Genomic DNA, 16,521 nt, shown 5'->3' with positions numbered 1-16,521 from the left:
TACGAGAGGTTGATGATTAAAAATGGAAGGATTTAAGATGATATATGTGGAGAGAACTAGGCTATGATAATGATGGCACAGCAGGAAATATGATACAGGCAAAATAAAATCAAGTGAAAGGAATTAGGGAACATTAGGAAGTTCAAGAAGTAAAAAGATATGATAGCGAAGGAAGGCGGTAGATGAAATAAGATAGGAAGGCTGCAGAGACATGAGGGGCATGAGGACGAGAGGCAAGGGACAGATCCTATTTCTTTTGGAAATTGGGCTGGGAGTTTTAATTTCTTTCAACTCTCATTTTTAAAAAATCCATTTCCTTATTTAACCCCCTACCCCACTTAATTACGAACCTACCCATGTTTCCATTTCTCTCTTGCCCCTTCGTCTTTCCTCCAGCTCTGCATTCTCTACTTTGTGCCAACGATGTCACCTCTGTCCCTTCCATGTTTGTTTGTTAATGCCTTACCCCGTGAGCTCAATGTCCTCCTTCTGCCCTTATTACATTTGCTCGAATATTGTCACTCATCCAGAAAGAAAAGATATATATATCTCTCTCTATATATATAATTTTTGTTCAGCACTGAGTCTATTTTTTTGTTCAGTATTGTGAAGCTAAAGGGAACTAGAAATGTGTACTTCAGCTATGACATTTTCCTTATGCTGTTGTCTGACAGAAATTTAGAAAAATAACAAAACCAAAAGGTGATTTCTGCTGCAGTTCTGCATTTTAAATGGCAAGCTGAAGGACAACACTCTAGGCATATTGACAGAGTGGGTTTCTAGTGATTCAGGTTTCAGTTGTAACCTGTGGCCAGATGGATCAAGTGAATAATGGTCAAGGCTGTGTAAAAGGATTGTCATCCAGAGAAACTGGGAAGCACAATTCCTTTGAATCTGTATCAAACTGAGAAAAAGATTGTTTAGCGCTGCAGTCAGGTGTAGTGCAGGATGAAGAGGGGAAACAGCCTTTTATCTCTCTCAGGGGCTCCGTTGGTTTTCTTCTTATCGGATTCCCTTACACAATTGCAAAGGAAGCTTTGTTCACATTTCCTGATTGCCAGGGGCTTGGGATGATGGAAGGAGCAGGACATTTGGAGTCAGACAGCCTAGATTCAAATTCTGGCTTTGCCACTTAAAAACTCTGTGACCTTGGGTAAGAGGATAGATGAAGAAATGGCCGGAAGAGTAGATGGGGATCAGGGATAAAACAGGAAACACTTGAAGGGAACCAGGTTGAGGTCACAGTTTTGTCAGTTTTGTTTTGGGACAGGTTGGTTTTGAAATTCTGTTGAGACTTACTTCAAGGAAGATATATTAGAATTGGAGATACTGATTCAGGAGTCATGGGCACTGTAGAAACATTGGAAGAAAATAAAACACACCCATTCTCCCATCATTGCCCCAGAAGTACTGTTCATAGTTTGGAGAATTTCTTTATAGCATTTTTTTTCTCAATGTCCCCACTAAATATTATGCAAATAAACAACTTTTTGTGCCTATAGATGTATATCTATGTCATCATTTAATGGCTGCATATAATTTCCTACGTTCACTCTTAATCCTCTGAGGATTTTGTAGTTCTAGGTATGATCTCTAAGAAAGCATACTGAGGGAGAAGAGAATTCAACCAAGAACTGGAACATTTACACATAGATGACAGGGGGCGTGAGAGTGGGCTATTAAGAAGAGTGGGAAGAGGATGTGCTTGGAGCCAGATGAGAACCAACATCCCACAACGCTATAGGTAAGAGCAGTGGAAGTTTAGAAAATATTCAAGGGGGAGTCATGGAGACTGATACCAAGGGCAAACCCCCACCAGACTTGGATATGAGGATGTTCTTAATTATCATGCGAAAACACTGAAGGTTGGGATTGGGAACAAAAGAGCTCCTGAAAATGTTAGCAGTAACAGAGCAGAGCCAGAACACTTGGAAGAGACGGAACATGCCGGAGAAATGGGATCTAGAAGAGGTGAAATGGTGGGAAATGCTGAATGGAGTGGCATCAGGAACACACACAGAAAAGGTGACCCCTGAGAGCAGGGAGAACACTGATCTTCAAGAGAAAAAGGAAGAAGGAGAAATGAATGGAAATGAGTATTTGTGCAGAAGAAGAAACGTGAGGGAAATCTGCTGGTTTTATCTTGTCAGTGCAATAGGAGGTTGAAATAAGAGGCTGGTAGAGATTAGGTGAAAGGAAAGATGTGGGCAGAGCCATCCTGAAAAATGCTTTAGGCAGTTAATAGAAACGGAAACCCTTGGTCGTTCAGCCAACTGGAGCCCTAATGGGATGCTGTGAATTTGTAGCCCATTCAATCTGTGGATTTCGACTTTGGCAAGTGGGTCTTGTCAAATATTTGGACAGTGCCAGAACAGTTCTGGATTGAGGCATATAAAAATGGATAAAAGAGGGGAAAAAAGGGTGCAGGTAACCAGAGGTAGGTGAAGAAAGAGGAAAGAAACCTTAACTAGAAGTGCCGTGACAAAAGTACTGAATTATAGGCTACACTTGCTTTAAAAACAACCACTAAATCATATTCAAAACTTGTAAAACAGATACATGACGGAGTGCTATTCACATTATATAGGGGACTGTTTATGTTAGGGAAAAAAACCCACATTTTGTTTCTTTGAATTGCTCATTGTTTATTTAAAATACAATTTGCTTGACAAAAATTCGATTTGCTAACATTTTTGGGGACACATCTATTATCCAAAGTGAGGTTTACTCCCATTGCTCTGCTAATGCAGAAATTAAAACAATGGTGGGCAGTGCACAGATTTAGCACTTAGTATATCATCAGATTCTCTGCTCGCTCTGTGGTTTTTCATGAGACTTTTAAACTCTGATCCATTCCCCTCATTCACAAAACCAAGAGAATAATCTCTGCCTATTTTAGAGATGAGGATTATTTTACCTAGGGATAATTAATGACCTGATATCAGTAAAGCAGTCTCAGCTTCTTGCAGCTAAAAAGCATGTGTCCTGAGATTTCTACATTAGTCTATTGTTTTTGTTTTTTTTTTCTCTATGGGAACCTTAGCCGATTTGCTACAATAAAACCTGGGGATGTTTCTAGGGGCCATATGATGTTCTGGGGACATGCAATTTTAAAATGTGTGTGTGTGTTTTTTCTTTTGTATTACCATGGAAAATGATGCAATTATATACATTCTTTTTCTCATGAAATTTTTCGAAGCAGCAAGGTACATACTTTATGTATTACGATATTACTATCCCTCTGAACGAGATGAGCTACAATTCAGGTGAAGAGTCAGGACACATAAGACTGAATGAGCATTGCCCATTTTTCTTTTCTTAAAGATTGTATCTGATGTCTTCCCATTAGCAGCTGTCACTATTGGCCAGTGCAGCAATTGTATAGCGATCATTCTTTCCCAGTATAATTCGATTTCTCTGTTCTTTGGTTTAAAAGACTTTTCCCTACTTCTCCAGTGAATTACTTTTTATTTTCATACAGCAGTGTACACATTAGTAGTCAAATGCATTTATTTCAAAGGCACACACACACACACACACACACACACACACACACACACACACAGACTGTTTTAGACAAAAAGCAAGCCATAAAAAGCCGATGAGATTTTGGTATTTCTTTTAAAATTTATGGCTTAGTATATTAATGTCACAGTAATTCCAAATATTGTTACTCTATAATTTACTAGAGATTACTTTGCTTTGGAACATGCTACTCTGCCCCTGTTGGCTTTAGGTTAATGGGCAAATAATATAAGGTTTATAATCCTTTGCAAAAGGTTTTTTTTTTTTTTTTCAAACACAAAATGAAACACATATACACACACAATGTGAGTAAATAATACTGAATGCATGATTCAAAGCAGGCTAGAACAACTCACAAGAATTCTAGAGAGGAAAAAAGGAAGTCACTTTTTCTTTCTTCCTGGAAATTTTAAACAATCCATAACATAGAAAATAGTACTATTTCTGCACTTACTTATTTTACAGCGCTGTTATAAGCATACATTTTCTGTAAATTGCTTTGGATTTCGTGGTTAAAAAGACATGCAGATACCATATATGCTCCAATAATTTTGGTGCATACATTTATTTATTTGTATTTGTATTAAATACAACATGTTAGCAATGGGATGAGTCAAAGGGAGAGGATGGTGGCCCAAGGCCTGTCAAGAAGGAAGAGGTGCTGCATAACTGTTCTGAGATCAGAGGAAAATGCAAAGAACCGAGGAGGATTAAAGAGACTCTAGGAAGCTTTAGGAGACCCACAGACAAAAAAGGGGACAGAAAGGGAAGTGGGGGTAGAAGAATGAGTGCAGCAATGGGGAGCATTATTCCATCACTAAGAAGGCAGAATTGCACTTAAAATACATGCCAAAATTGATACTCATATAGACTAGGATTATCAGAGTGAAAAAATTATTTCTCTTTTCAAAGAGTAGAGATCAAGGAGGCATCTTATCAGGTTTTTAAAACACTGCATTGTTTTATTGCACAGATATAGAGTACAAAGATTTGGGATTTTTGAGACGAGTTCAGTATATTAAAACTGAATTCATCTGTGTTCTATTTTTCTGTATGGCTTTTTTTCCCAAGTAGATGTAAAGAATAAACATTATTTTGTCTGAAAAAAATCGGTCCCAGTGCATATATTCTAATAAATGGAAGTAGATTGCATCGGAGATATAGTTGATACATAACAGAAAATCATTTAAAAATCATTTCTGCTTGTATTGGTAATTATACTTAATAAACCTTTTGAAAAAGTAAAATGAACTTTGACTTAAATTACTAAGAAACTGTAAGACTTAGCAAGCCTCGGGTTTCTAAGCAAATGAATAAAATATTAATAAACATGGTCACATGTTTCTGTTGCTGAGACAGAAGATGTTGATTGTGAATATAACCACTTGAGAGGTGTAAGCAATTATATACTAAGCCTTGGATTTCAGTCATCCCGAGAAAGGGTGTCATTATCTTGGCAGTTTAAAGCTATCTAGAAAGTGTATCCATAAAGTCTGGAATTCTGTGTGTTCTCGCTTGTTTGCTGGTATCCCTTCCTTCAGGTCATAAGATTTTTCACGTGAGATCTCTAATATACTGTCTGTAGTGCTGGGCATGTAACATGCAGAAGGAATTTTAAAGAAGTTAATACCTATGCAGGTGCTTCTGTTGACACTTGAGCGGTCCTGTACACACGTACTGCTGCATTCTGGCTGAGAATAACTGGAATTGATTCACTTGTGAATGTCTTCCTATTCTTCTTTTCTTTCTTTATCAAACAGTATTGCATTAAAGTATTCTGGCACGCAGAGAGGTAAAATACAAGCATTTGTACAAATCTACGGAATGGCTTCTTCCAGGGAGGAAATAACGACTGTTCCCAAATCTACCAGTTTCTTGGTATCACCTCAACCCTATCGACCCCCAACCTTCAGGTAACAAAGCCAAAAGTAAAATAGTTTTCTTTGGTAAATCAAAGAATCTAAGTTTATTTCTGGTAACAACTTTTCTTTTTAGCATTATAAAAACAGAATACCGAATGAAAGTGTGGCAGTTGGTGCATATTTTTTAAATGAAAGAAATTGTTCCCCAGAACTTTTCAATAAGAGAAAGCATGTGACCTCCTTTCTGTGAGACCCACAGTACAGTAAACAATTGAATCCATATTCAGCCAGATGCTTCCAGTGTGTAAATTACTCCCTGGGTAAATGTTAGGCACGTTTGGAGCCGCATTAACTCTTTCAGGCTTCGAGTATGCAATTTAGTAAATTACTGCTGCCTGTGCTTAATGGTGCTCCAGGGACTGAAAAAGATTAATGTAGCTCCAGAAGTGCCTAAGTTACTCTCAGGGAGAGCATCTGACTGAATGGAAGTAGCTTGTGTCTAATCATTCTTTGTAAAAGGAGGTATTCTTTAAAATTCTTTAAAATAAAGTTACCTTCATTTTCAATACTGTACATCCGCCTCCCGAAGACATACATACTAAGGCTCTGAATTGTTTTCTTTTTTCCTATTGAACACAAGTTTTATTTTTTGGAAAGGTTTTCACTGACCCCTTTCTCTGCAAAACATCATGGTAGCTGGTAGTTCTTGTTCAACGTGGTCTTTTTGTCATTTTGGCTCAGTTGATTTCATTCTGCTTAATCGTGCTGCTGAAATTCTTTCCTCTGAAATCATCTCTTACTGCTTTTGCTATTACTTCTCTGATAGCTGTCATCTTTCTTTCATATTGTTTTCTCTTCTACTCCCACTGATATTTATTATGGACCCCAGCTTGGCTCCCTCCTGGTCTCTATACCACAGGGATTTATTGATCTCTGTCAGGTTCAAGGTCTTATGTGGTGTGATTCACCCCCCAGGCAAACATTCACTTCCCACGTATACCACCTCAAATTTGATTCCAGTCTATGGGTTATCTTAAATTATCCCTAATGACGGGATCAACTCATCACATCTTACCTTCTCTGGCCACAGAGTGTCTTATCAGAAGCCTGGAGTAGTAACCGTCATTATACTACTACTAAACCTTTACTTTCCTCCCAAAGCCTATCCTTGTTATAGTCTCTTGTGACTTTTTCCACTTTTCTTATTCATTGTCACTTTGGACTATCTTTATCTACTCCTTTTTCGTGCCTAGATGATAAATTCTTATTTTGCTTATCAGTTTTCCCCACATCCTACCAAAGTCAAGTCCAACCCCTTCCAGCTTCTACCTGACTAAATGAAAGTGATGTAATACTTTCTCTTTCTCTCTGTTTTGATGAAAACTTGTTTATATAGAATTTAGAAAACCTCATATAATATTAATGTAATCTACTTATAATCTCTTGTTTTTAATACCTCTGTTTTAGTTTCAATAGATTTGAATATTTATGGTGATTTGTCTTACATACATTTTTAAAGTACAGCTAGTATACCTGTTACATTTAAAAAATAGTTATTCATTCTATAAGTCTTCAAGTCCCTCCTCTGAACCTAACAGGACTCCAGGAGCCCCAAAGCCCATAAGAGAGTGAAAATATGCATGGATTAGATTGGAACTATTAACATGCAAAAATTCGTTAATTAACCTAATGAAGAAATGGGGAGTAAATTGTAGGTAGTAGGTAGAGACTTTGAGGAAGACGAGACAGCCCGTCAGCTGTAGAAATAAAAGAATAGTTCATGAAAAGATTTGGGACTTGATGAGTGCTGGACAGGCAGAGGAGAGGGAAGAGAACATTAAAAGTGTTGGGAACCAAGCGGGGGGAGAGGAATAAAGGTAACAATTAATGTGGCACGCATGTGGGTGTTGGAGTCCTGGACTGCCTCTTGCCCACGTCTAGACATATTAACACAGTAAGACATATACCATTTCCATCCATTTTTACCTTGTGGTTCTGTGTTTCTTGAAATATCATCTAATGCTTAGTCCATTAGATTTCTCTTCAGGACATTTAATTCATTACAGTAAACCAATTTTTAAAAATAAAAAAAGAAAAAATAGGCAAAAGTTTCAGAATTTTGCAAAAGATGAGAAGCAAAACCAAACGCTGTTTTATATAACAGTAAAGGAATTACCAGACCTAATTCAATGGAATCATTTTCATTTGTATTCTAGTTATTGTTAAATGACTAATTGATATTTTACCTTTGAAAATTAGAAGTTAGATGCATGGAAAAAGAGCTGTGAGTTTTAAGATTACAAAACTTAAGAAAACTTACAGGGTGAGATTAAAAATAGAAAAGAAGATTACAAGGCAATGTGAGTAAGTTGACTGGGTCCAATATTACTCTTTAATAAACATTCTGATTGTGATTATGGCACATGTATGAGGTTGAATATATGGAATTGCTGTCATTTAGCCATTTTTGACCTTCCCCCAAAAGCAGTTTTATATAGTTCATTTTAGACATTTTAATGAAGCATGTTTGGCTATGAAATTTATTTTATATTTATAATTTTGTTCCAGCCCTTGCCTGGACTCTCCTTCCAGACCACAACTTCCCCGTTGATATGGGACCCTGGAGGAGGAAGTCTACAATGTGGGAGAGATGAGTTACCAGGAAGATAACCTTTGCACTCAGAAGGCTTGCGAACCCCAGAGGAGACTGCTGTCTGTCTGAGAGATCACTTTACCCATACTGCGGAATAAAAATATTGCCTCTGACATTAGGGAACTGGCACTCCCCTCCTCCACTGTTTAAAAGGTCAGAACTGGTCCTTCAAGCCAAATAAGTTACTGCTTTTGAGGTGAAGCTGGTAAGACAGATCTGGGGCCTGCAGGAAAAGTGGGTTCAGTTTCTGTTTGTAGTCAAGGCAACTTCTTCCGAAAGAGGCTTTCAACCTGCCTGGACTTCTAGGCCCAATTGAGATCCAGTGTGGCTCATAGGTTATAACCAGTGGACCTTCCATCCTCACGGAGCCTTGGCCACACCTACCACTTGGCCTGGGTCACAAGTAAAACAAAAACTAAAACGAACAAACAAACAAACTTAAAACCATAAAGATAGAGAAAGAAAGAAAACCACATCAGTTTGAATCTGGGATTGTCATGTCTAGCTGTGTGACATTGAGCAAGTCACTCAACTTCTCTGAGCCTCAGTTTCCACAGATCATAGGGCTGAATGAGATGAGGGTGTGACAGTGTTTGCACACTACAATGGACAAGGGTCTGAGCATCATCATTTGGCCAAAAGCCTGACAAACAACACTGGTCCCCACACAAGCAACTCTGGTCCCTCCTGAACCCATGCCAAGCCAAGTGTTCTCCCTGTGGCAGAGCACCTGTGCACAAGAGACCTGGGTAGCTGGAATCAAGGTTTCACCTCTCCGCTCAGACTTTCACTTTATATATACCTTACTTTTTGCTCTGTATGAAGTATTTTATTTCGGCCATAATTTTTTTCTACTTTAGAAAGCCAATAAGAATTAATCAATCAATAATTGCCTTGATGGGGGAAAAACCAATAAAAGTAGAGTTATAACAGGACTTGAACTTAATAACTTTGAAATATAAACGGGAGGCTTTATCCATGGGAATTTACAGATATTATTTGGCCACCAGACGGCTTCCATATTTCTTCATTACTGCAATACAAACATAAGAAATACGAAGAAAAAAAAACTCTATATAAGTGCTATAAATTTCAAGCTGAATTCCCTAGTCCATACCATGGTAGTCATCCAAAGATGTCATATATATATATATAAAGTCAGGCTTAATTTAGCATATATTTTGCTTCTTCAACAAAAATGTAGAATAGTTAAGTTTAGGAAAAACAAATATTTGGAATATTTCTCCTTTAACAGATAACTATCTTTTTTTTTTTTCACTTAAGCAATCCATAAACTTCAAAGTGTCCCTAATCTCAAAGATTAAATTTTGTAACCCATTACCCATTGTGGCTCTCCTCAAAGGTCTTCCTATATTCTTTTAAGCAGAACAAGAGACCACAATTCATACTTCCCTTGTCTATTTCTGGCCCTTTATTTCATATGTTCCTAAGTTTCAGATAGTGAAATGGCCTTTTGCTGCTTAATTCCCACCTGAACTTCCCATATAGGTTTTATACTCTTTCTTTCCTCTTGGACAGAAAAATCAGTCCGTAAATTCCCTTTTGCTCTTTTTTTTTCTTTTTCTTTTCTTTTGAGATGGACTCTCGCTGTGTCGCCAGGCTGGAGTGCAGTGGCACCATCTCGGCTTACTGCAACCTCCACCTCCCGGGTTCAACCGATTCTCCCGCCTCAGCCTCCAGAGTAGCTGGGATTACAGGCGTGCACCACCATGCCTCACTAATCTTTGTATTTTTAGTAGAGATGGTGTTTCACCATGTTGGTCAGGCTGGTCTCGAACTCCTGACTTCGTGACCCGCCTGCCTCGGCCTCCCAAAGTGCTGGGATTACAGGTGTGAGCCACCACGCCCGGCCCCCTGTTGCTCTTTAAGAAAACCTATCAAAATCGATGCTTCACTTATGGCTCAGCCCTTCTTATCCCGGTTCTGCCAGTAACCAGATGTGAGAACGTGGGCAAGTTGTTGGGTTTCTCTATGCCTCGGTTCCTACCACGCAGAGAACAATTCCAGTAGCTCATGCCACAGGACCCTTCCAGCCCCAAGAGTTACGATTCTATTTTCATTGGTTTAATTTCTCTTCCAGCTACTTTAAAATGATTCATTCTGGCCACTTCCACTTTCCATGATTATTCTTCCACCCTTCATCTCCTGTCACCCTGTCTTGCAGATCTGTTAAAACTATTTTATTCTCTTTGCTTTACTGCAACTTTACTTGGAATGACTTGGCCTCTTCATAATCAACATGAAAGGCCTCTCTCTCAGTCACTCTCCTTGACTCTGCCATCGTCTTTGATACTGATTGTTCTTACTTTCAGTCCTCTTCAACCAAGAGCTTGTGAACGTTATCCTATTCTGATTCTCTCTGATTACTTCTTTCAGCACAGACTTTAAACAGATCTTCATGGTCACCTCACCCCTGATGGTGAGCATCCACAGGAAAAAGATTGGTCCCAGGTAAGACAAGAGGGAAGCAAAGTCCTTTATCTTCTTAGCTCCCCCTAAAATACCCACCCCAGGTGCCCTGATTTTGTGAAGAAGCGGCCCTCAAAAGGTGAGTCTTCCCCTATCTTAGACCCAGGGGTCTTGGCCTCCCTTGTGGTTCTCTCTCTTTTTTATTGCTTTCACATTTATATGACAACTTATCCTCTCAAAACTTCATTTCTTATTTAGTAAAACATCCTTAATGCAGCCTTCCAGAACTGTCTCTTCATTTTTCCAAATGATCAATTCCCCTAATTAGATTAATTAATCTATGCTAATGCTAAGGAAAGAGTCACATTCACTGTGATACAATAGAAACAGGATGGGCTTCAAATCCTAGGTTCAAATCCTATTTCTGCTTATTAGGAGCTGTGAGACTTTTAACTTATTTAATTTACATACATTTACTTATGTAACAGGCAATAATATAGGGTTTGCTGTGCGCTGTGTTCTTTTCAAGAAACTTTAACAGTGGCTCTTTTTAAAAAGAGTTTTAATTCATCTAATCCTTTTAACGATCCTATGCGGGTAGGTACTATTGCATTTCACAGTTGAGGAAACCAAAACACAGAGAAGCAAAGTACTTTGCACGATATTTCAGAGCTAGGGAGGAGGCAAAATGGGGATTTGAAGCTGGGCGGTCCAGCTCATGCTGCTAAGCACAACGCCATGCTGTCTCTCTTAGCTTCACCTGGCTCAACTGAGCAAATGAGGGGCGCATTCTCCTTGCAGTGTTGTTGGAATTAGGGATGATGTGTATGTCACACAGCACAGGGTCTGTTCTCTACTCCGCTCTCAATAGTGGCAAAACATATCTCCCTTGAGTTTTCTCTTATTCTTTCAGTCACTCTGAATCACCTTTGTCGGTTCCTTCTTTTCTCCCCTGATTTAACTCTGGAGCATCAAAGCCCTTGGTTTGTAGCTCCATCTTCTCCAGGTCATGACTTTAAATACTATTCATTTCTATCTGGACAACTCCCAAATTCATATCTTTAGCTCAGATCTGTCTCCTGAACATTAATTTGTGTCTGTATAATTGCCTATTTGACATTCCCACTTGATTTCTAATAAATATCTCAAATGGACTATATCCAAACCTGTTAACACTCACAGGCTTCCACATCTCAGTTGACAGCAACTCCATCCTTTCAGTTGTTCAGTGCAAAATTCTTTAATACATTCTCTGTTACAGGTAGGATTGTATCCTATAAGAAGATGCTGAAGTCCTAACCCCTAGTACCTGTGAATGTGAGATAGGGTCTCATATTCAAAAAATGTGGTACATAGACACAATGAAATACTAAGCAACCGCCTGGGCATGGTGGCTCATGCCCGTAACCCCAGCACTTTGGGAGGTTGAGGAGGGCAGATCACCTGAGGTCAGGAGTTGGAGACCGGCTTGGCCAACATGGCGAAACCCTGTCTCTACCAAAAATACAAAAATTAGCCGGGCATGGTGGTGCTTGCCTGTAATCACAGCTACTCGGGAGGCTGAGGCATGAGAACAGCTTGAACCTGGGAGGTGGAGGTTGCAGTGAGCTAAGATCGTGCCACTGCACTCCAGCCTGGGCAACAGAGTGAGACTCTGTTTCAAAAAAAAAAAAAAAAACTACTCCACAACCATAAAGCAAATGAATCATGTCCTTTGCAGCAACATGGATAGAACTGGAGGCCATAATCTTAAGTGGACTAACTCATCAGCAGAAGATCAAATATCACATGTTCTCACAAATAAGTGGGAACTCAACAGGACATAAAGATGGAACTAATAGACACTGGGAACTCCAAAAGCAGGGAGGATGGGAAGGGAGTGAGGTTTGAAAAATTACCTATTGGTTACAATGTTCAATATTTGGGTGATGGGTACACTTGAGGCCCATTACACTCTCCACCATTACATATGTAATACCCAGGGAACAAACAAGCACATGTACCTCCTGAATCTATAATTTTAAAGAAAGAGGGTGGGGGAAGAAGTAAGATCATGTTACTTCTGCTCAATGTTTTTCACTGGTAGTAAACGTATTCCACTTAGAGTGAAAAGTCAAAGCCTTTACATAGCCAAGGAGCCTCGACGGTCTGACTTTGAACCCGTTATTCCGCTGACCACATTGCTGCTTCCCTCTTGCTCATTCAACTTGTGCCACATTGATTCTTTGTTTGTTTGAGATGGAATCTCGCTCTGTCGCCCAGGCTGGAGTGCTGTGGCGCGATCTCGGCTCACTGCAACCTCCTCTTCCTGGGTTCAAGCGATTCTCCTGCCTCAGCCTCCTGAGTAGCTGGGATTACAGGCATGCACCAGCATGCTTGACTAATTTTTGTATTTTTAGTAGAGATGGGGTTTCACCATGTTGGTCAGGCTAGTCTCGAATTCCTGACCTCAAATGATCTGCCCGCCTCGGCCTCCCAAAGTGCTGGGATTACAGGCGTGAGCCACCACACCTGGCTGGCATTGATTCCTTTTTGCTATTTGACCATACCAGGCACTCTTGCCTTATGGCTATCATGAGAACACGGCTCATAGCTCCCAGCTGTGTGCTACCCATGCCAAGATTATGCTCCTACCCAGCCAGTGACTGAGCCAAGCCATTTCTTCTGCATGCAGGACTCCTTGAATGAGCAGCCTCTACTGAGTGGCTCCCCACTGGTCTGTCTGAGGCCATCTCAGAGCCGCAGTACAGTCTGAGGCTCTTGCTGACCAAGCTTCCTTCCTTCCCTCTCTCTTTTCACAGGGATTAGGCCAGCATTATGGTTTGCAGGCTCTCCTAGCCTACCCCTGCTGGTGTCCCCTTTATTTGACATGGGCATGGGTATTGCCCTCTATGTTGTTGCTGTTTTCTCTTCTCCAAATGCTTCTTCTCCAGTTATCTCCTGGGATAACTCTATCTTCTCCTTCAAGCCTTTGCTTAAACATCATCTTCCTAGTGAGACCTACCCTGAGCTCCATTTACTTTATTCTGCTTATTTTATTTATATTTATTTTTAGCTACAGGGTCTGGCTCTGTCACCCAGGCTGGAGTGCAGTGGCACAGTCATGGCTCAGTGCAGCTTTCAACTCCTGGGCTCAAGCAGTCCTCTTGCCTCAGCTCCCTGAGTAGCTTGGATTACAGGCATGCATTACTGTGCCCAGCTAAATAGTCTTGTTTATTTTTTTCTTGTAGAGACAGGGCCTCACTATGTTTCCCAGGCTAGTCTCAAACTCTTAGCCTCAAGCGATCCTCCTGCTTCAATCTCCCAAAGCTGGGATTGCGGGCCTGAGGCCCAGCCATTTAAAACAGCATTCCGTCTCTGTTTTCTCTGCTCTGGTTCTTTTGCTCAGGGTCCTTTTTTTCTGCTTGTCAGTTTCTAACTTGTTATAATTTCCTTAGTTGTCATGCTTACTGTTTGTTTTCTATCCACCCTAGATACCAGAGGTAGAATCTTCATCCTTTGTTCACTGGTGCCACCCAAGCACCTAGACCAGCGATGGCAAATTTAAAACATTTAAAAATTGATACCTTCCAGTTGTTTGCACACATGTTTAGAATTTTACTGCATATGTTATAAGAGGAAGGATCTAAAAATAAATTATTATTCTTTCAATGATGTCAGGTTTTTAATTTTGATGTTGCAGCATTCCTGTCAATATTATAACATATAAAAGCCCTGGCTGTCATTCTTATGGTCCATTTATAGCTTTTGATTCCAGTTTTGTCAATAAAGTGCTGCTCCACTTGGCCTATTAATGGACTAGATTCATACCTCAAGGTCTGCTTAACACCTCCACTGCAGTCAGGGATTTTTTTTGGCAAAACTAAGTTCTCTTTCTTGTAAACAGCAAGTGATCAATTAATGTGTCTAACAATGTGTAATGAATAGGAATCCCAATCCACAGACTCAAGCGAGCTTAGAATACTGCATTTCCTTATTCTCTGTAGATCAACTTAATCCTGAATTCAACACATGATGTCCCTGGGGTCTGGAAATTCAATCTCAGTCAAGACTGTGTGACTTACAATGGATTCAGGTGCTGAGGAGTTCCCTGCAATCACTGGGCACCAGTCGAAGATATTGCCCAGGTCACGTTGTCTCCACACAGGTCTCTGGTCTCTGTGACTTGGAGAATGTTTAGGGAGACTGCAGTTCATTGCTAGGAGTTCACCCTCCCTAAAGTGTCATCTAGCCATCTTCTTTAGGATCTTTCTGGGGAACACAAACTCATATTTCAAGGTTAGCATTTTAATAAATTATCTTGCTTCTAATAATGGAGGAATGAGTTTGAATTTTCTTTCTTTTTTTTTTTTTGAGACAAGGAGGTCTCACTCTGTCATCCAGGTTAGAGCTCAGTGGCGTGATCTCAGCTTACTGCAGCCTCGACCTCTCTGCCTCGAGTAATCCTCCCACCTGAGCATCCCAAGTAGCTGGGACTGCAGGCATGCACCACCATGCCTGGCTAATTTTTATATTTGTAGAGACGGGGTTTTAACTTGTTGCCCAAGCCTGTCTCCAACTCCTGGGCTCAAGCCATCTGCCTGCCTGATCCTCCCAAAATGCTGGGATTGCAGATGTGAATCACCACATCTGGCCCATTCTTTATTACAGAGAGATGTTAAGCTCTTTTCTCTCTCAGCTAAGTCTCTGGAAAGTAGTTTCCCATACCTTTTATCTCAATTTTCTCTGTAGCATGAAGAGAGAAAAAAAACTGATGCAGTTTGCTAAGTAATCTTCCTGAATGGAACCATAAGTCATATACCAATATGGTAGGAGAGATGTTGCCGATATTATTATGGTCAAATTAATTCACTTAGCTCAGACTGACATGCTTCTCAGTGGCTATGTCAACTTTCCCACCCCTGGCCAGGTGCAGTGGTGCATGCCTGTAATTCCAGTGCTTTTGGGAGGCCGAGGCAGGAGGACTGCTTGAGTCCAGGACTTTGAGACCAGCCTGGACAATGTAGCAAGGCTCCATCTCTACAGAATGTTTTTAAAAATGGACAGGGCATGGTGGTGCATGCCTGTGGTCCTACATACTAGAGAGGCTGAGGTGGGAGGATTGCTTGAGCTCAGGAATTTGAGGTTACAGTGAGCTATGATCATGCCACTGCACTCCAACCTGGGAGACAGGGTGAGACGCTGTCTCCAAAAACAAAAACAAAACCAAATACCCGACAACTTCCCCATCGCTGGACTTTCTGGGGGTAGAACTATATTAAGTTAGTATATCCAAACTCTCTGAAGCATGATTCTGCCATGAATTTTTCTAGATTTGGCTGCACCATGATTTTGGATGTGGATAATGTTTTGCTTTTCCTGCTTTTTCTCGCTCTCTCCTCTTCCTACCTCTATTTTTTGTCTGTTTCTTTCTTTAAAATATATTTTTGAGAGCCTACTACATGCCAAGCACCATGCTAGGTATGGAGTATGAAGGGGCAAACAGAACAGACCTAATCACGGCTTGCCTGGAGCTTATTCTGTTCTTTCCAATCCCATTCCTGATCTAAAAACATTATCTGTTGTGTTGGATAATAAATGTTCATTTTGTGACGGTCTTATGTATTTCCTGAATATCATTAAAAATTACCAATAATTGGACCGGGCTCAGTGGCCTAGGCCTATAATCCCAGAGCTTTGGGAGCTCCAGGAGGGAGGATCACTTGAGCCCAGGAGTTCGAGGCTGCAGTGAGCAGTAATCGCACCATCGCGCTCCAGCCTGGACAATAGAGTGAGACCCCTTCTCTGAGGAAAACGAAAAATAAACCAGCCAATATTGGAACTGTAGCATTAAAAAAAGCTTAATAAAAATCTTTCCTAGTTGCATGGCCCTTATTGTAGGACATGTACCTGCAGCTCACAAAAATATCATTTATTTTTATTTATTTTGAATTCCCCAGATACATGGTATGAAACAAACCCAGAATTATTCTTTTGGTCCAAGGCTTGCTGTCAAACCATGGTTTGAGCCGCCAGCAGCAGAGAAGCTGAGGAATGCTGAGACAAAAATCC

The 16,521-nt window shown here is 40.3% G+C and overlaps 1 protein-coding gene and 1 pseudogene across 1 annotated transcript in view; one reads left to right on the top strand and one right to left on the bottom strand.

Annotated features, from left to right (window-relative positions):
* TENM3 (teneurin transmembrane protein 3) overlaps positions 1-16,521 on the bottom strand; it is a 1,583,118-nt gene that overhangs the window by 809,337 nt on the left and 757,260 nt on the right. The window lies entirely within an intron of this gene.
* Positions 1,945-16,521, top strand: part of LOC100598141 — an 82,879-nt pseudogene continuing 68,302 nt past the window's right edge.

Source organism: Nomascus leucogenys, chromosome 7b (assembly GCF_006542625.1).
Source record: "Nomascus leucogenys isolate Asia chromosome 7b, Asia_NLE_v1, whole genome shotgun sequence".
Taxonomy (NCBI): Eukaryota; Metazoa; Chordata; class Mammalia; order Primates; family Hylobatidae; genus Nomascus; species Nomascus leucogenys.
Note: the sequence above shows the minus strand (reverse complement) of the source record. Positions and strands in the feature narration are given on the sequence as shown.